At 42.3% G+C, this 21,231-nt stretch overlaps 1 long non-coding RNA gene across 7 annotated transcripts in view; it reads right to left on the bottom strand.

Annotated features, from left to right (window-relative positions):
* LOC103016807 (uncharacterized) overlaps window positions 1–21,231 on the bottom strand; it is a 223,824-nt gene that overhangs the window by 4,413 nt on the left and 198,180 nt on the right. For 5 of the 7 annotated variants that reach the window (XR_009009097.1, XR_009009091.1, XR_009009093.1 and 2 more), the window contains one exon: window positions 16,051–18,426. The exons of 1 other annotated variant lie outside the window; for it this stretch is intronic. This is a non-coding gene — a long non-coding RNA (uncharacterized LOC103016807). Of the gene's footprint in view, window positions 1–9,514; window positions 9,844–16,050; window positions 18,427–21,231 lie in introns of those variants that run through there. One more of the 7 variants, XR_009009095.1, reaches the window with a different exon arrangement.

The following is a 21,231-nucleotide window of genomic DNA, read 5'->3' as shown; positions in this document are numbered from 1 at the left end:
TATTACTATATGAATTCTCTTCCTAAATGGAAATCTGATCATGCAAAATAAAGTCTAAATGCCTTGATATGGCCCATGGCATCCTTGCCTCATTGCCCACCATGCCCACCCTGCACTCCAGCCAAATTTTCTGTTGTTTCCCAAACACACTGGGCTTTTTCTCATTGTTTTTCTCCTGTTCATGATGTTCCTTCCCTCCAGGATCACTTTTCCTCTTTGCTCTTCTTGAAAAAAATACTCAGTTTAAATGTCACCATGAAACCTTCCTGAAATTTTCCATGGAAATAGCTCTCTTTCTGCACATTAATATCACTTGAGTTAATATGTTATTATTGCAATTATTACAACAAAGAAGAATAATTTATATATTTGTTTCCCTACTAAGCTGTGAGCTCCTTCAGAAAAGTGACAATTTCCTGTATTACCATTACCTTGCACGTTATTTGGTATATTTTGGATGCTTGGCATATTATTTGAATGAATGATTGCATGAATGATTACATGAATGATCAAATTAATGGTAGCAGCTTTTCTCTAAGCACTAACCCCATGAAGTAGATACTGCTGCTGCAATTTACCCCTGAGGAAATGAAGGCTTAGAGGTTTGAGTCACCCAAAGGTCACCCAGAAAAGGATGGTGGAGCCAGAATTCACCCCAGGAAATCTGACTCCTGTTCCTACTTCTATACTAAACTGCCTCCCTAGACTGAAAAATCTCCTTTTTTGTTCCAGATATTCGGCCACTCCTTTTTTTGTCATCTAAACTCGGAGATCTACACAGCCAGCTCATATTCTGGAAGCCATTGGATATCCCATGAAAATTCAATCCACAATCCCTGTTACACTCTTACTTGAGCTTGGAAGGTTGATCTGACTAAGCCAATCTCTGAGACATCTGGGTGTAGGGCAGAAAAGTGCTTTCCCAAAGGGCTCTGCCCTGAGGGGGTGAGTAATCCTTTTCTGCCCTTTAAGGGTGGGGCTTTAAGATTTAAAGAGCTAGTCTTAATTAGAGCACTTCCTGGCTGAGTAAATATTAAACTTAAGTTCAGCTACGCCTTAGGTTAGCAAGTCAGGGCTTGAGACTTCACCTTCCATGATTCCTCCCAAGCTCTTCATGGGGGAGGGGAGTAGTGGGAAGGCAAGGAGAGAACGTAGTCTAGGGAACAGGGAGACCTCAGGAGCGCTGACGAGGCAGAGACCTAGTCAACCTGCACGGCAGATCTGTTACTAAACCCTGTACACACAGTTACCTACCATTCCAACTGGTTAAATATTAATCTGTGGCCCTGTTCCTGCCATTGGGCATTAATTAGACTTTGTTTAAATAAGTAATTCTGAGAGTCACCTGCCAGGGAGGCTACCTTAGGCAAAGCAAGGGTTTCTCTAATTCTACGAAGCCAGATACTTGGCAGTCACAAATGAAGAACTCAAAAGTTCTAAGGGGCAATGGGAATGTCACTGGACTTAGTCCCAGTTTTCTTATTTTAACTGGAACACTGGCCAGAGGACCAAACTGAAGAGTGCTGCACCTGGAAACCACACTAGCCCATCACCCTGAGCTCACAGGACCGTGTCAGACCTTCCAATGACCTGTACATGCTAAGAACTGGGGACTGAGGGCAGGACGGGCTGACCAGGCACTTTATTAGAACTGCTATTATTGCAGGAGCTATTGTGTGAACTGATTTGGATCTTTTAGCAAGTGTGGGCTCTAACATAGAAAGGGTAGAGGCTGCGAAAAGTAGAGAGTAGTGCACTGAACCCAAGGGCACACCCCCAGGCATCGCTGGTCAAGGAGGTTGGTGTCTAGACTGCGTAGCAGACAGTAAGACTCCTAACCTGCGTCCATCCACTCTTCTGGAAATAGTACCCTATTTTACCCTAGTGAACTACCTTCTCTCCTGGATCAGGACCATCACTCAGGGCACCTTGCTCACCCCCAGACAATGACCCAAGCCAGACAATTTAGATGCTTTCTCTCAGGAATCTGACTTTTGAACAAAGTGACAAAATGACTGGTGGAGTTGATTCCTCCTACTAAGATAGCACCCATCAATTCTGCTGCTGAGAACACACTTCCGCTTCTGCTCAAACTTCACAATTCCTGCTTGTTCTAAGTCTACTTATTTAACTTTCCTTTCGATTCTGTGAGTTACTCCACAGTCATCACATAAATGTCCTTTCTGTTTGTGAGTCAGTATTCGTTTCTCTTGCTTGACACCTAAGAATCCTAATTGACATACCGTGCAAATATATTTGATTATATTTACTTATATGCTGTGTTTATAGCTGTGTGTTTAAACATCTTCTTCCTTCTGCACACTGAATATTTTTTTCACTTCTCTCTGTTTCGGACCACCCAATGGACGTAGTTTAGAGATGATTTTTTTTTTTTTTTTTAAATGGCTCTGATGTCCTGCTAGCCATCTTTTTTTTTTTTTTTTAATTTATTTTATTTATGGCTGTGTTGGGTCTTCGTTTCTGTGCGAGGGCTTTCTCCAGTTGTGGCAAGCAGGGGCCACTCTTCATCACGGTGCGCGGGCCCCTCGCTATCGCGGCCTCTCTTGTTGCGGAGCACAGGCTCCAGACGCGCAGGCTCAGTAATTGTGGCTCACGGGCCCAGCCGCTCCGCGGCATGTGGGATCCTCCCAGACCAGGGCTCGAACCCGTGTCCCCTGCATTGGCAGGCAGATTCTCAACCACTGCGCCACCAGGGAAGCCCAGAGATGATTTTTTTAAATGCAGACATGGAGGATAGAGGAGTATAGGGATGATCAAACACAGGCTGGTGCCAATCAGTTCAATCCGACTGCTTTCCAGCTGCCAAGAGGGAATGAGAGTTTTGTTGGGCAAAAAAGAATGAGGTAATTGAGATGCTTGGGGGTCCAAGGAGAAATTGAGTAAGCCTGGGAAGGATCCTTACAAAGCAGCTTGAGAGCCTTGCTGCCTAGGAGGGGGGCTCCAGGAAGTGAAAGACGTGAAGAAAGTAAGGTCTGCAGCAAATGCCTTCTTTCTCCTTCCTCTCGCCTTGATCCCTGGGTCCCAGCTGCCAGGTTAGTGCTATCAGGATAAGAGGGTGGCGTCTTGTCAGCTGCACAGGTGTTTGTGGGAAGGCCTGGGACTCTAATGGTCTCTTTAATGATGTTTTTATGGCAACATGTTTTTTTCTAGTATCAAGGAACTAACACATTTTCTGGACCCATCATTTTTACTGTTCCACGCTCCTGTGCCTCCTCTCATTGCTTCTGGCATCACTAGTCTACTTGGGAGACTTGCATTATTCCTGCCATTTGTTGTCTTCTCAAACATTAATATGAACTATTTACATATCAATAATCCTAGTATGCATGGATTACCCATGTCCTGACCAAACTTGATTTTGGATCAAGTTGAATAAATCCCGAATCCTTCTAGTTAATGGGTGTTTTAATATACAAAAATACACTCTAATTACTACACAATGATCTCCAGTAGGTAAAAGAAGCTATAATATCAGTTGTCACAGATGAGCAAAAAATACATTTAAATTTGGCCACAAAGAGATTTCTGGGCCCTTTTACATTCAAATTAACATAGACACATGTTTATATATCATCGGAGCCTGTAGCTGTGGCTTTATTTTAGTCCTAGTATATTGATAATCGTCATAGGTCAATTTATGAGTTTTTTAAAGAAATTGTTCCCCAGACCAGGCAATACAGATTCCTCTGTCACAGCCCTTATTCATTGGTCATCCAAATGAAGATGAAAACAATGGAGTCAGGACCAGGCCTGTCCAGTTAATTAAGTTTCCGGAATTGCCTTACAGGGTGAGTTTCCCAGCAGAGCTCTAGGCCATGTAACCTGGGGATAGGAGAACAGAAATTCCATTCCCCACTGAGTCACTCACTGCAACACCCTGGGTAACTTACTCAACCACCTAGGGCTTTACTTACCTGAGTAGTACAATGAGGATGAGGAAATAAGAATACCAAGTACATACATAATTTGGAGGAATGAAGGAGAAATTAGTGACAATATCTGCAAAGGATGAGAAGAAGCCACAAATAACCTCTTCTGGCAGGATTATTCACAATTAGAAATGTAAATATGCTTCATATGTGTATTCTTCCTTTCTACAAACTTTACTCTCCACAGAGACAATTGAGACGTTCATTACTCAAAAGACAGAAGATTGAGATTTTAACAACCACATATCATCAGTTCAAAGACACCTGTTCATCCACATTTTACCATTTCTGAAATCTAGATGTGTCTTACAATTCTTATTTTCACATCACTGAACTAAGTATGGTCTTACAATTCATGGCATCTTAAATTTAATGACACACGGCATTTCTTTTTTCGCTTATACAAATGGATTTACACAGACTTACCTCCTTTTTGCTTCTTTCCAATAGAATACATTTGATCACATTTTTTTTATATACAGCAGGTTCTTATTAGTCATCCATTTTATACACATCAGTGTATACATGTCAATCCCAATCGCTCAATTCATCACACCATCATCACCACCCCCCCCGCCACTTTCCCCCCTTGGTGTCCATACATTTGTCCTCTACATGTGTGCCTCTATTTCTGCCCTGCAAGCCGGTTCATCTGTACCATTTTTCTAGGTTCCACATACATGCATTAATATAGAATATTTGTTTTTCTCATTCTGACTTACTTCACTCTGTATGACAGTCTCTAGATCCATCCACGTCTCAACAAATGACCCAATTTCGTTCCTTTTCATAGCTGAGTAATATTCCATTGTATATATGTACCACATCTTCTTTATCCATTCGTCTGTTGATGGGCATTTAGGTTGCTTCCATGACCTGGAACACTGAACTTTTGTGAGAGGTTGACATTCAGAGATAACCAGAAGCACCTCTAACCCACTAGGACAGATTCATTTAGAACACAGCTTGATTGGTGAATGCTTTGACAGGGGGACACACAGAATTCTATGAGACCAGCCAGCCAGATGTGGGTTGGAGGAAGGTTGTCAGGAAGACTTCCTGGAAGAAGTGATGTCTTAGCTGAGGATTAAAGAAAGGGTTGGAAAAAAAAGAAACAAAGGAAGGGTCGGAGTTACCTAGAACAAAGTTACTCAAAGTGTCCACTAAGTCTATTTGTTAACAGTCTTCCCTGGGTAAGTACAGAAATTGAGAGTAAACATTTAGAAACTTTTATAACATTTGGGCAAAGTAATTTTATGTCTGTTGAATCTAATTATAGAAAATTGGGGAATGTACTCTACGTATCTGTTCTTCAAACTTTAGTTTCTGTGGTAATTAATTTTATTGTAAATTTTTATAAAAAAATGAGTCAGGACAGATTGGAAATTGAAAAAAACAAAGCCAAAAACCAACTGGCTCTTCTTCACAGATCTTTGGAGAAACACTGAGTTAGAGGAAGTGATGAGGAAGGACTTAAGAGAGATAAGCAGCATTTGTGAGGTCCTGGGAAAGAGAGAGAGAGGGAGAGAGATTGAGATTAAGAGAGGGAGGTGGGCACAAGTGATGACCATTTGTATAAAATTTCACATGGGAATTAAGAGACTGGAAAAATACTGACCAAACTGTTACAAGTTGATTATCTCTGGATGGTAGCATTTTGAAGAATTTTCATGTCCTTAATTTTAAGCTTCTTCACCACTATAGTGAATCCTGTAGTGGACATGTTTTGGTTTTGCCTACACAGCATCCATTCTCCTTCCAGGGGAAGATGTCTGCCCGATTTCCTTCTGGGAAATCTCTGCTCCCCAAATGTGTGTGGTCTTGGAGGGACCATCCACTGAGTCAACGAATGGGTATGGGACTCAGGCTAGACCAGTGGGCCTCTCTCCCTGGGATTTGCAAGAACAGAAGCATATATAAAGGCTCCTTCACCCCACTGCGGCAGTGTCTATTTGGTCCAGATAGACCAAATCATCTGTTTGGTCCAAGAGCTCCGAGCTACTCTGGCTTCAATGAGGCACAAGCCTGAGTCTTAGGTGTTTTCTTACATTCTCTGAGCTACCTCATTCCCTTCGAACAAATTCCCTTTGGTTCAAGTTAGTAGAATCAGTTTCTTTACTTGCAATCAAAGAATGTTGTCTGTTAACATGTATGTAGTACCTCTGCAATAGGAAAAAATTGTGAAACGAGCCTCCAGGGACTGACTGATAGCTTGTGGAATGGTGAAAAGCATGGGTTCCAGAGTCAGAAAGCAAGCCTCAAATCCTCCTCCAGGCATTTATCAACTGTGTGGTTTTAGGCAAATTCCTAATCCTAATCTGTGTCTCAGTTTCTTCCTTGTAAAGAGAGAGTGACAAAAGCATTGACCTCAGGATCGTTGTGAGGATTTAAAGACGTAATACATTTAAAGTGCTCAGAAAGGCGCCTGGCACACAAGTGCTGTAGGGGCGTTTGCTATTCTTGTTTTGCGAATACAGCCCTGTACCGGAATACAGTGCAGCCCTGGACACCAGATTATCTTTGTCGGTTCAATCTTGTAAGTTCTTTGGTTCCTATTCCAGGACTCCCGCAGGTCTGAGATGCATCCACTCACTCCGTCTCCACTTCTCAGATTTGTTCACTTACCCAGAGCCTTACTCTCTGGCTATGCTTTATATTCAAATCCTGAGAGAAAAAGGCTTTGATTGGTCTGGCTTGTCTCCATCTCTGGATCTCTTGGGTAAACGCTGTTGCGTATAGAGTAGCCCTAAGGGCGGGGCCTCTCCTAGTCCAATCAGCTCCCACCTGCCGCCGAGCTGATGGGTGATGGACAGGGAACCGCCTTGGGCTGTCTCCGTCGTCAACGCGGCGTGGCTGCTGGGCAACTAGCACAGGACACAGAAGGTCTAGTGTTCCCATTGCAGCAACATCAGCACCCAGGAAGCCCACCCGCTTTGTTCTGGTTCCGCAGGAGCTGCAGGATTGTCAGAGGGAGCCAACTGGTAATGCTGTCTGAAAGCTGGGTTCTGAGAGTTTCTTCCAAACACTTAGCGAATGCACCGAGAGCGAGGATTTTCCCTATCTTCTCTTCCTGACATAGCTGCCAGGCATATTATGTCAGGGGGGAACTTTTAAGAAAATTCACAGTAAGAGTGAGCTTTCATGTAGAAAATAATGTGCTTATAAGGAGTTTTATTTTTCCCCGTTTACTTAATTTGGCTGGCTTAGTGTACTGAAGGTTGGGCAGTTTTATAAGATTTTGAGAAGATGAGTTCAGGAATCCCGAGTGAAGATCGTATCCGGACTTCTTGCTGATGGTTGCAGAGGTTAAGACATCTGTGAATTATCAGACCCTAAGTGAAGCAGATACATCACAGCACCTGCCTGATAGAATTCTCTCAGCGTGGAGGCATCTGGGGCTGGATTCTGCTGATACCACATAAATTTCATCTCCCTATAAAGCTCTCCCCCCTTAAGAACACTTAAAAGGAATTAAAAATCAGGAAGCCTCATAAAATGGGGACTCCGGCTTCTGTTAGCCAGGCCTGGGAGAGGGAGCAAGCAGAGGGAGTCCAAAACAGAGAAAGCCCATTATAATGGACTTACCAGGAGACAGGACTGTTACCTGGGTAATAGACTAAAATGTTAGTCCATCCAACTATTTGGGACACGATTCCCATACAATGAGTCCCAGGTAACAGGCTGCAATACAATATGTTTCTACTGTTCAAGAATTAAGGTGTTGAAAATGACAAGCTCCATTTCTTGGTTTAGGGACAATCTTTCAGCTTCATTTAGTTTCTGCATCACAGTCAGGAGCTACAGAGGTGGGGAGAAGGATCTATGTGCTTCCCAGATAGCATCTGGAAATGGGAAGTCTGAACTGGGAATACAGAGGTTTGGAAAAGGTGTATTGTGGTTCCCTGAAGCTACAGGCGGTGAGGATGATGTCAGAGTCATGGGGGTGCCCACGTGGGAGCACATATCCACCTCCCCAGTTCCTCGGGGGAAAATCAGGATGGAGAAAGTGCACACCGTTAAATCTTGTAAATTGTAAAACTGAGGGCTCTGTTCTAATTTGTTCTGTAACAGTGTAAGAATCATAAAGATCTATCAGGATAGAAAATAAAATCAAGTCATCGTTCATTGAAGGACTGCTAAATGATTAAATGAGTTTCCTATATTTTTTGTTACTTTCATCCAGAAAAGAAATATGTTTTAAAAGCACTGCCTGGCGTGGTTACGGAAATAAGTAAAGTACCTTACAGGCCCTAGATGATAACCTCCTTAAAATGTGCTGATGATAGGAAGATATGTCCTTCCTCCCAAGGAAAGGAGCTTTAGGAGGACATTCATTCATTTATCTAGTCATTGTACAAATGCTTATTTAGTGTATACTGTATGTCAGGCAACAATTAAGTGATGAGGATATGGCAGTGAACAAAAAAGGCAAAACTCCCTGCCCTCAGGGAGCCTATATTCTATGTGAGAAAGAGAGATAATAAACAAATAAGTAAAAGATAATGCAGAGCAAATGGAGGTGCCAGGCAAATAACAACTGTTGGTGAGGATATGGAGAAAAGGAAACCCTCGTACACTTTTGGAGGGAATGTAAATTGGTGCAGCCACTGTGGAAAACAGTATGGAGGTTTCTCAAAAAACTAAAAATAGAACAACCATATGACCCAGTAATTCCACTCCTGGGTATACACCCGAAAAAATAAACAAACAAGCCTAATTCGAAAAGATGCATGTACCCCAATGTTCGTAGTAGCATTATTTACAATAGCCAAGGTATGGAAGCAACCTAAGTGTCCATCAACAAATGAATGGATAAAAAAGATGTGGTATATATATACAATGGAATAATATTCAGCCATAAAAAAGAATGAAATTTTGCCATTTGTGGCAACATGGATGGACTTGGAAGACATGCTAAGTGAACCAAGTCAGACAGAGAAAGACAAATACTATATGACATCATTTATACGTGGAATCTAAAAAATACAATAAACTAGTGAATATAACATAAAAGAAACAGACTCACAGATATAGAGAACAAACTAGAGGTTACCAGTGGGGAGAAGGAGGGGGAAGGGGCAATATAGGGGTAAGGGGAAATATAGGGGTAAGGGGAAAAAAGGGTTATTATGGGATTAAATGAAACCATGTGTGTGAAACTGCTGAAAACTGTAAAGCACTATAGAATTTAAAGAATCTTTCATTAAAAAAAAAAAATCCACCATCTAGGTGTTGCTGTTAAAATCTTCTCTGCACCTACAGAACATTATGCTTAGTGAAAGAAGTCAGAGAAAGACAAATTCTGTATAGTATCACTTATATGCAGAATCTAAAAAATAATACAATGAATGTATATGCAAAACAGAAACAGAGAAACAGACTCTAGATATAGAGAACAAGCTCGTGGTTATCAAAAGGGAAAGGGAATGGGGGAGAAGGAAAATTAGGGTTATGGGATTAAGAGATACAAACTACTATGTGTAAAATACACAAGCAACAAGGATATACTGTACAGCACAAGGAATTATAGCCATTATCTTATAATAACGTTTAATGGAGTACAGTCTGTAAAAATACTAGAACACAATGCTGTACACCTGAAACTAATATAATATTGTAAATCAACTATACTTCAATTTTTTAAAAAAAATGGAGGTGCCAAGGAGTTGGGAGGGATGGAACTCTCTGTGGTGATGACATTTGAACAAAGACCTAAGGACATGATGGAGCAAATATATAGCATCTGGGAGAGAGCTTCTACAAAGAATGATTCTGGAAAATCAACATCAATATTTAACCAATATCAAGTCCAAGATGGCCCTTTAGGTGTGATTCCCAGGAGCTTCAGGACAGGCATTCATGTCTCTTCTCCATCGCTCAGAGGTGGATGGCCCTGGAAGGAAGAGACGGGAATGTGTGGGGTGGACCCCACCCTGACTCTCTCTAGGTCCGTATCAGCCACACACACGTGTCTTCACTTAAGTTCCAAGCTCCCGTGCCTCTCTCTGCCCCAACCTTGCTCCCACCTCAATCCTCTTTTTTTTTAAGTGGCAAGGACAGATTTTCATTGGTAATACACTATCGCAACAAGGAAAACAGTCCTATGTGAACTGAACTGAACTTTGTACAGAGGTGATTGGTTGTTTTGTTTTGTTTTTTTCTATTGAGATATAATTCCTCTTTCTTTTTAAAGAAAAGCCATAGCCTTATTTTAATTGCTGCTTTTTTTGGTGACAATGTGATATTGTGGATCAGGAGAGAAAAAGTTTCAAACACAATGCACAAAATTGAGAGCTTCTGAACATACTGTCTTAAAGTAACCTCTTGAGACCTATTAACTGAGTAGAAAGGAAGGAAATTAGGGTTGGGAAGGTGGGGTTGGATGCAGCTTCCCATGTCTTTTTATATATTCTAGATGGAATAGTTTGGCTAGTAAAAGTCAAATGTTGTAAGGTTATTGCCTTTCGAGCCAATCCTATAAAAACATTGTCAGAACTGGAGCGTTCCAGATGTGGTAGACATCAGAGCAGACGAGGAATCTGGGGAAGGGCAGACTCCATTTTCTGGGTTCTGACCTGTCTGTAATCTGTTGTTACAGGTTCTTCAGATTTGAACGAGTCTCTGGGCTCAGCACTCTGAATCATAGGTTTCTAGGTTCCCCAAAAGGAAACAGTCTTATTTCTTGTGATGTATTTGCCTAGTAATTTATAATTTTATTTTTTCTAGTAAGCAGCTGACGTTCAGCACATTTTTATTCATTTTGTACAATAGGCACTAAACGATTCTGAATGCCAGGCACCTAATCAGATTAAGAAAACCTTCATGTTGGCCAAAGATTTCTGCTTTTGTGCTACAGTGAACTTCCCCATGATCAAATCTAAATAAGAAAGTCAGTTCTTTCTTCTCTAACCCATCTCAAGGAAGGAGGTGAAGGAGCCCAAGGCTTTCAGCGAAGATCCTTCCTCGTACAAAGCCTTATCAGATAGCCCCACCAACTTGGTCGTTTACAACATATTGGAGCTGAGGGTGGGGAGAAAAGGCGCAATTACACAGGATTAAAATGAAAATTCAATTTAGAGATCAGCTGACTCATTTCACGGTCAAATTTTTTTTTCTTTGGCAGCAAACTTGTATCTTGATAAGCCAAAATTGGACTTAGTTTTCAAGCAGGCTGGATGCAGGTTGTGGCAGAATCACCATCTATACCGACTCTACTGAGATGCTAAACCTTTAGTCACCTTCCAGAGGAAAGTCAGATTCTAACTCAAAGCAGTTGAACCCAGGTAACCAGACCATCTGGGACTGGCTTCAGCAGCCTCAGCTCTTGCCCTGATCATACCGTGAGGTTGCACTTAACAATCTGTCATGTCGGAAAAAAATAACAGATCTAGGGCCACAAACACTAGTGACGTCAATTTCAATGACGATTTCACAGGAAGACAGAAAAGATTTCCATCTTACACCACACACTGAAACCTTCATAAAAGTCTTTTTTTTTTTTTTTTAAAGACGCAGTTCTTTTTTTTTTGGGGGGGCCACTCTTCATCGCGGTGCGCGGGCCTCTCACTATCGCGGCCCCTCCCGTTGCGGGGCACAGGCTCCAGACGCGCAGGCTCAGTAGTTGTGGCTCACGGGCCCAGCTGCTCCGTGGCATGTGGGATCTTCCCAGACCAGGGCTCGAACCCGTGTCCCCTGCATTAGCAGGCAGATTCTCAACCACTGCGCCACCAGGGAAGCCCCATAAAAGTCTTTTTTAAACAACTGTAATTTCTCTCAAAAATTTTCTCTATAAGTCACCATTTCACTTTCTCTTCATTCTCTTTCTCCACACAGCTTCTAAAACTCCAAAGGAAGTCAGTTCTGGTGCTCAGTTTGCATATTCCACTTAGCAAAATAAAGTCATGGTGGTATATTCATACAGTGAAATATTACTCAGCCGTTAAAAAAGAATGAAATACTGATACAAGCTACAACATGGATGAATCTTGAAAACATTATGCTAAGTGAAAGAAAAAGACACGAAAGGCCACAAATGGTATGATCCCACTTATATGAAATATCCAGAATAGGTAGATCCATAGAGACAGAAAGAGGATTGGTGGCTGCCAGAGGCTGGGGGGAGAGGGTAATGGGAGTGGCTGCTTGCTGAGTATGAGGCTTCCTTTTAGGGGAATGAAATGTTTCTGAACTAGACAGACGTGGTGGCTGTAAAACATGGTGGATGTACTAAGTGTCGTCGAGTTGTTCAATTTAATACGGTTAATTTTATGTTATATAAATTTCATCTCAATAAAAATAACTAAATAAAATCATGGCAGTAATTTCCCCCAACACTTTTTTTAAAAATTTATTTATTTTATTTTTGGCTGCGTTGGGTCTTCGTTTCTGTGCGAGGGCTTTCTCTAATTGTGGCGAGCGGGGACCACTCCTCATCGCGGTGCGCGGGCCTCTCACTGTCGCGGCCTCTCTTGTTGCGGAGCACAGGCTCCAGACGCGCAGGCTCAGTAGCTGTGGCTCACGGGCCCAGCTGCTCCGTGGCATGTGGGATCTTCCCAGACCAGGGCTCAAACCCGTGTCCCCTGCATTGGCAGGCAGACTCTCAACCACTGCGCTACCAGGGAAGCCCTCCCCCAACACTTTTATTAGAAGACTGTCCACCAAACATCTATTAGTACTCAACCATGTCTCCTGCCTCCCCACTCTAGAGAGTTTATGAAAGCATATTTTCAACAAAACTGGTGAGTTAAGACTTCCCAGTGACTAAGAAAATAAGATTTTGTTTTTCCCATTCACCCAAGAAAATATCCTAGACAGAGTAGGTCCATACAGAGTAGGGTCTGAGGGAGCCCCTTGGGCTGGACCATGAGGCTCTGAGGGGTCTGCCCAGGTCCAGGAGAGGAAGTGAGGAGTGAGCCAATTCACACTAAGGTGAGTCCCTTCCGTGGAGAAGCCATGAATCAAATCGCAGGATTGGAGAACTGGGCTTATCTTGGGCCATTAGCTCGACCAGGGACTCCTGCTATGATGGGTGGCGTGGTGAGAGAAAGGGCTGGAATGTGCCACTTTATAAGCCATACCCCAGCCAAGCCAGGGTCAAGCTAGGGTCATCCTTCCTATATTAAAATCATGACAGGTATTTTACACACTCATCTGTTTCTAGGATTTTGTGTTTTGCTTTGTCTTATTTTGATTCTTGGTAAAGTTCCTTTTGAAAAATTTCAAATTGTGTCTCAGATTTATGTCATACTACCTACCCTTGGCTATTTTATTGCTGGTGACAGATTCCACAGTGCAGCTGGCACTGTTCCATCCCTTGATCAGGGGGTATGAAGGGCAGGGCTGGTGGTGAGAAGTACTAATAACACCAGCTCATATTGTATAGCATGTTCTCATATGTTATCACTTTTAACCCTTCCAACACTTTAAAACAAATATTATTTTTCTCTTACCCAACATATATAAACAGTTTGTACAACTAAACATCAAAAAATCAAACACCTCTATTAAAAAATGGGCAGAAGGGGACTCCCCTGGTGGCACAGTGGTTAAGAATCTGCCTGCCAATGCAGGGGACACAGGTTCGAGCCCTGGTCCAGGAAGACCCCACATGCCACAGAGCAACTAGGCCCATGGGCCACAACTACTGAGCCCACGTGCCACAGCTACTGAAGCCCTCACGCCTAGAGCCTGTGCTCCGAAACAAGAGAAGCCACTGCAATGAGAAGCCCATGCACCACAATGAAGAGTAGTCCCCACTCACCACAACTAGAGAAAGCCCACGTGCAGCAACGAAGACCCAACGCAGCCAAAAATAAATAAATAACAATTTTTTAAAATGGGCAGAAGAACTGAACAGACTTTTTTTTTTTAAACATCTTTATTGGGGTATAATTGCTTTACAGTGGTGTGTTAGTTTCTGCTGTATAACAGAGTGAATCCGCTATATGTATACATATATCCCCATATCCCCTCCCTCTTGCGTCTCCCTCCCACACTCCCTATCCCACCCCTCTAGGTGGTCACAAAGCACCGAGCTGATCTCCCTGTGCTATGCAGCTGCTTCCCACTAGCTATCTATTTTACATTTGGTAGTGTATATATGTCAATGCTACTCTCTCACTTCATCCCAGCTTATCCTTCCCCCTCCCCGTGTCCTCAAGTCCATTCTCTACGTCTGCGTCTTTATTCCTGTCCTGCCCCTAGGTTCTTCAGAACCTTTTTTTTTTTTTAAGATTCCATATATATGTGTTAGCATATGGTATTTGTTTTTCTCCTTCTGATTTACTTCACTCTGTATGACAGTCTCTAGATCCATCCACGTCTCAACAAATGACCCAATTTAGTTCTTTTTTATGGCTGAGTAATATTCCATTGTATATATGTGCCACATCTTCTTTATCTATTCATCTGTCAATGGACACTTAGGTTGCTTCCATGTCCTGGCTATTGTAAATAGAGCTGCAATGAACATTGTGGTACATGACTCTTTTTGAATTATGGTTTTCTCAGGGTATGTGCCCAGTAGTGGGATTGCTGGGTCATATGATAGTTCTATTTTTAGTTTTTTAAGGAACCTCCATACTTGAACAGACATTTTTTCCAAAGAGGAAATGCAGATGGCCAACAGGCACATGTAAAGATGTTCAACATCGCTAATCACTGGGGAAATTGAAATAAAAACCACAGTGAGGACATCAATTCACACCTGTCAGAATGGCTCTCATCAAAAAGAACGCAAATAACAAACGTTGGTGAGGATGTGGAGAACAGGGAACCCTTGTACACTGTTGGCTGGAATGTATATTGGTGCAGCCACTGTAGAAAACAGTATGGAGGTTTCTCAAAAAACTAAAAATAGAACTACCATATGACCCAGTAATTCTACTCCTGGGTATAAAAAAAAAAAAAAACACACTAATTCAAAAAGATACATGCACCCCAGTGTTCATAGCAGCACTATTTACAATAGCCAAGATATGGAAGCAACCTAAGTTTCCATTAACAGATGACTGACTTAAGAAGATGTGAGATAGATAGATAGATAGATGTGTGCATACACACATACACACACACAGATGCACACACAATGGAATACTACTCAGTCATAAAAAAGAATGAAATTTTGCCATTTGCAGCAATATGGATGGACTCGGACAGTCTTATGCGAAGTGAAATAAGTCAGACAGAGAACGACAAATACTGTATGATATCACTTATATGATATGTGGCATCTAAAAAATACAACCAACTAGTGAATATAACAAAAAAGAAACAGACTCACAGATACAGAGGACAAGCTAGTGGTTACCAGTGAGGGGGGAGGGGCAGTATAGGGGTTGGGGAGTGGGAGGTACAAACTATTGGGTGTAAGACAGGCTACAAGGATGTATTGTACAACACAAGCAATATAGCCAATATTTTGTAATAACTGTAAATGGAGTGTAACCTTTAAAAATTGTATTAAAATATATATGGGGGAAAAACAAGGAAACAAAAAAATAGGGGGAAAAGAAGCCAAAACAACAACTACAAAAAGACATTAACAGGATGCTGTGTGCTTTGGACAAGCAGTCCCCTTAGATAGTCTAGATGTATATTTCAGGAAGAATTTTAATGAACCCAGACTCTTGCATTTTCCCATACATAAAAAAGCACTAAAATCATTAACTTGAGATGTCCATTCTTTGTGACTAGCAGTAATCTTTAACCATGATGTATGCTTGATTGCACATATTCCCTAGCCAAAAAAACCACAAAAAAACATATAAACTGGCTTCTCCTCCCACCTCTTTAGAACATTTCTCTCAGAGTTACTAAGAGGCTGCCTCCTGGGCTATAGTCTCCAGTAAGACCCTGAATAAAACTTTTAAACTCGCAGAACAATAATATATATATAATATTTAGAAATCAGGAAATTAAATTTAGATTTAGAGAAAATGACCCATAGATGCTAGGTAAAATCCAGGGACACTGGGTTTGATAATAAGGTGAAACATCAAAGGAGATGTTATGAACTGAATTGTGTCCCCCCAAAAAGGATATGTAGGAGTCTTAACCCCCAGTACCTCAGAATGTGACCTTATTTGGAGATAGGGTCTGTATAGAGGTAAAAGTTAAAGTGAGGTCATCAAGGTGGCCATAACCTAATATAAATGGTGTCCTTATAAAAAGGAAAAACTTGGACAGAGACAAATACTCATAGAGGGTAGACACATAAGGAGAAGACAACTATCTATAAGGCAAGGAGAGAAGCCTGGAATGAATCCTTCTCTCACAGCCCTTGGGAGAAACCAACACTGCCAACACCTTGATTTCAGATTTGAGACAATAAATTTCTGTTGTTTAAGCCAACAGAAATTGGTACTTTGCTATGGAAACAAGATATGCGGAAGTGTGGATGTGGATTCCTTGCTAATGGGAACATCACTAGAGAAACTTCACAGTATACTAGTCATTCCACCCAGCTTTGGGCACCAGCACCCTGAGAGGGGCTGCACAGGAAGTTTGGAGTTTCCAGGTAGATGAAAGAGTCCCTGCCCTGGAAGCAGACTTCAGCATAAGTGGGAGACCTGGAAGTCAGCTTCTAACAGGAAGGTGCTGACGGTCATGGGCACAAGACTAAAATACAAGCTACAAAAGGAAAGGTGGGGGTAGGAGTGGCCAGCTTGAGAATGCATCTTGGCCCCCTTCCCTGTGCCTCTATCCCTTCCCTCACTCTGGCTATCTGGGATCACCTTCCAAATCAACTAGCATGAACTTGTCTACTCTGAATTGAGCTGTGTTGGAATATAAAATGCGTAACACATTTCAAAGTATGAAAAAAGAACATAAAGCACCTCCTTATATTCATTTCCTAGAACTGCTATAACAAATCACCACAGATTTGGTGGTTTAAAACAACAGAAACTTATTCTCTCACAGCTCTGGAGCCAGAAATCCAAAATCTAGGTGTTAGCAGAGCCATGCTCCCTTAGAAGGCTTGAGCATTCCTTGGCTTGTGGCTGCATCCCTGATCTCTGCCTCTGTACTCACATGGCTTTCTCCTCTGTGTCTCTGTCCTCCTCTTCTCTCTCTTATAAGGACACTTGTCATTGGATTTAGGGCCCACCCAGATAATCCCAATGATTTTATTTCGAGATCCTTAACTTAATTACATCTGCAAAGACCCTTTTTCCAGATAAGGTCACATGCGCGGGTTCCAGGGATTAGGATGTGAACATAAATTCTGGGGAACCACCTTACAACCCACTACACTCCTTAATAATTTTTATGTTAGTAACATGGCGCATTAGTTTGCTAGCACTGCCACAAGAAAATATCATAGACTGGGTGGGTTAAACAACAGAAATTTATTTTCTTATAGTTCTGGAGGCTAGAAGTCCGAGATCAAGGTGCCAGCAGAGTTTGTTTCCTCTGAGGCTTCTCTCTTTGGCTTGCAGATGGCTTCCCACTTGCTCCCTCTTCACATGGTCTTTTCTTGGTGCTTAAACATCCCTGATGTCTCTCTTGTGTGTCCAAATCTCTTCTTCTTATAAGGACACCAGTCAGGTGTCCTTGATGACCCACCTTGGTGATTAGAGCCACCTTAATGATCATTTTAACTTGATTACCTCTGTAAAGACCCTATCTCCAAATACAGTCACACTCTGAGTACGGGGGGTTAGGGTTTCAACATGAATTTGGGGGGAACACAATTCAGCCCATAATACATGGTGAAATAATATTTTGGTTGTTTTAGGTTAAATAAAATATATTCTTAAATTTTAATTTAAAAGGAAGTATGGGGAACATCTTAAACAAACTTTGACTCCTCACAAATTTGCCCAGGGTCTGCCCTTAATTCTCCCCACGCCCCACTCTCTTCCACCAACCCTGGCCAGAACAAAGGCTGTTAATGAAATCCTAGGATCTTGATTCTCTGGGTAGTTTGAGGAGCACTTGGGGAAAAGAGACCGGGAAGAAGGTCCTAGTGTTGTTGTTACTGAGGGACTTTCAAGGACAGAAAGAAGACATCTATTAAATCTGTTTGAGTACCTATTCTGTACAGGAACCCCCCTACACACACACACACACACACACACACACACACACACACAAACACACCCCATCTCTGCAAGTCTTGCGCAAAATCTGCCACACTCCTAAATGTTTTGTTTCTTGAAAGAAATCAGGGAAAGGACCTGGTCGGCATGAACCTGAGAGGACAGAGCAGCCACAGAGGTGGGATGTGGGTGACCCCAAGGCCAGCAGGAGGAGGAACGTGGAAACACAAGTGACCACCAAAGTGCTGGGAGTTTGCAAAGATCTTTGGGAGGGCATCTGACTTCCCACAGGATGTGTGATGGGGTCTTGAGCTAATTTTCTTTCCATCTCAAAGGACAGGGTGACGTCAACTGACGTCTGGGTTCACTTGTTATCAAAGAGTTGAAATGAAGACACAGGAGGCATGCTTATCAAATTTGTAGAGGACAGGAAGCTGAAAGGAACAGCAAATACATAATTAGAACCCACAAGTCTCAAGAAGCTAGAATACCAACCTGAATTTAATAAGAGGAAACAATAAGAATGAAGGGAATGCCCTGCACTTGAGACGATAGATAGATAGATAGGGAAATAAATAAATAAAAACTATTGGTACAAAGCACTTGGAAAAGAGTCAGGGGTTTGACTCAGATGAGGGTACTCCAAAAGCAGAAGGGACCGAGGCTGTTCTAGTAGAAAAGCAGTATGCAAAGGAGGGAGCAGGCAATCAGGTTCATTCTTTCTGGTCAGGCCCCCGGAATGTCAATTTCAGGTCTGCCTGCTGTACATTAAGAAGGAAGCAAACTGGAGCATGTGCAGAAAATGAATGACCAGTGTGATAAGGGAACCCCAAACCACATAAGGCAGGAACAGTGCCGTCCAGCTGGAGAAGAGAAGCACCAGGGGAGAAGTGAGAATTCTCTACACGTATCTAAAATGCTTCCATGTGAAAGAGCTTGGGCTTGTATTGAATGGCTCTGAGGAGTGAAATCAGGAAGAAACTGGAATAATGTATAATGAATAAAACAAATGTATCCAGTAGGATTTGTTTAACTGGAAGTAACAGAAAATCTGATTAATAATGGCTTAAACAACAAAAAAAATCCATTACTTAAAAAAAAAAGCCTAGAAGTAGCCCATGGTTAAGGCCTCAGGCTTTTTCCAATCTTTTCCCCCCACCACCCTCAGAGTTCTGGTTTCATCCTCCAACTGTTGCCTCATGGTCAGAAGATGGCTGCTGAAGCTCTAACAACGCAAATCAGCTTTCAAAGCAAGGGAGGAGGGTGATGATAAGGGGATGTAGCAAAGAGGATCTTTTCCTTAATGGTGCTGTCCTTTTTCAGAAAAGGAAACAATTTCTCAGATGTCTTCGTATACGTATCTCATTGGCCATACTGGGTTATGTGGCCAATTCTAGCCACAAGGAAGACTGGAAAAGGAACACCCAGCTTTTCCAGCCTATATAGTGGGAGGCTGGCAAGGGAGAAGAGAATGAGTTTTTAGTAGCCCTTAGTAGTGTCTGCCACAACAAAATCAACTGTAAATCAACTACCAGTAGATGGTCTTAGTGTTTTCAATGCAAATATGTTTATATAAACACATATGCTCACATAGGTCTACTGCACACAGTTTTATTCCCAGTTTACATTACTTAATATTTTGAGTATCTTTCTATAACATTTTGAAATTCTTTGAAAATGTAATTTTCAGCAATTGTACAATATCCTTATGCTATTCCACATTCAACCACTCCTCTACTCTTGGACATGGAGGTTATTTCTACTTTGATAGAACTTTCTAGCTGTCATATCCAGAGGCAGAAGGGTGTGCCTTGGAAGGTAATGAGGTGCCCACCTTTGGAAATATTCCATCACAGGGATGAAAGAGATAAGACACAGCATGGGCGTGGGTGGTTCCTGGACTCTATGCCATCTCAGGCCCTTCCTCACCTCCTCAAGATGCAGATGATAGGGTGTAAAAGATATGGAGACGTGATCAGGGAGAGTCGCTGTGCCCTCTCTGTTTCATCTTCCCATTCTGCTGCCTGAGACCACAGGCTGCACAACATTCCTCCTCTGGATACCCCCAAGGTCAGCACCCCACACAACACCCCATCCCAAGGTCACACTATCTCTCTCACTATCTCCTGTCAAGGAGAATAGCCTGAATCACTCTTCACAGGCTTTAAAATTGCCTGAATATAGACAGCAACATCTCTGGCTCTTATCAATGGGGCCAAACATGAGAATCAGTGGGAAGCACCTAGGCCTGGACCAGCGGGGCAAGGATGGAGAGAGCCTAAGACACCAGGAGCTAGTGACAACATGAGTGAGGCTCCTCTGCTGCCTCTTGCTGCTTTGAAGCCTATCTGTGGCTTTCCAGCCTGCCACGGGGACAGGGAAGGGGCAGGTATCTTCATTATGACTGTTCAGCAAACACCACCGGGGTCATGTAGGTGAGCTGGGTAATGCAAGGAGTGAGAAGTGTCAGTTCCCAAGGGTTGTGTGCTAGGGGGTCACAGACACTGGAGTGGTGTTGGGGGACAGGGCAGACACCTGCCCTATCAGTGAAGGGTTTGATATCAGCCTTTGCTATATATAGTTATGCTTCAAGGGATGTGATCTGACTTAAGTCTAAATGAATCTAAATTTACCTTCCATGGAATCACAGAAGTATTCATACTCTTCAACAGGGTCAACATCCCAAGACTACAATTCAAAAACTAGAATTCAAAACCAAGATTTTTAAGACACGAGCAACTTGCCAGATGACAACTCAATGACAAAAAAATAGCCATTAGCAACACCACCAGTTTATTCTCAGTTACACGGACCTTAGCTCATCCCTCCAGTATCTTGCTCTTTTAAGTGGGTTTAGGGAACAAATATTTAAAGGTCAAATAATTTCGGTAAACTTCAGTGATATAATATTGCTAATGCCAAGCACAAAACAACCCAGTAAGAAAAGTTGCAAGTATTTGCATTGTCTTTTCTAAAAATGGAGCTCCAATTGCTTGCTGGATGAATGGAATTGGAAAGGTCAGCAGTCCCAAAGGTCATTTTCTTGCCTGTGAACATTGTGTCTACCACACAGCACAATCACGTGTGCATCAGCAGCTCACTAGGGGCAGACCAAAGGCTGGAGCCAGGGATCTGAGCAGAGGAATCATTTGTGTCTCAGCTCTGCCAACAGCTGCCCCCAAGGCATGTCTCTTAATTACTCCATGACTTAATTTCTTCAAGCTCTTATTTGGGTCCAT

Source organism: Balaenoptera acutorostrata, chromosome 8 (genome assembly GCF_949987535.1).
Source record: "Balaenoptera acutorostrata chromosome 8, mBalAcu1.1, whole genome shotgun sequence".
Taxonomy (NCBI): Eukaryota; Metazoa; Chordata; class Mammalia; order Artiodactyla; family Balaenopteridae; genus Balaenoptera; species Balaenoptera acutorostrata.
This window is presented reverse-complemented; position numbering and strand designations above follow the sequence as displayed.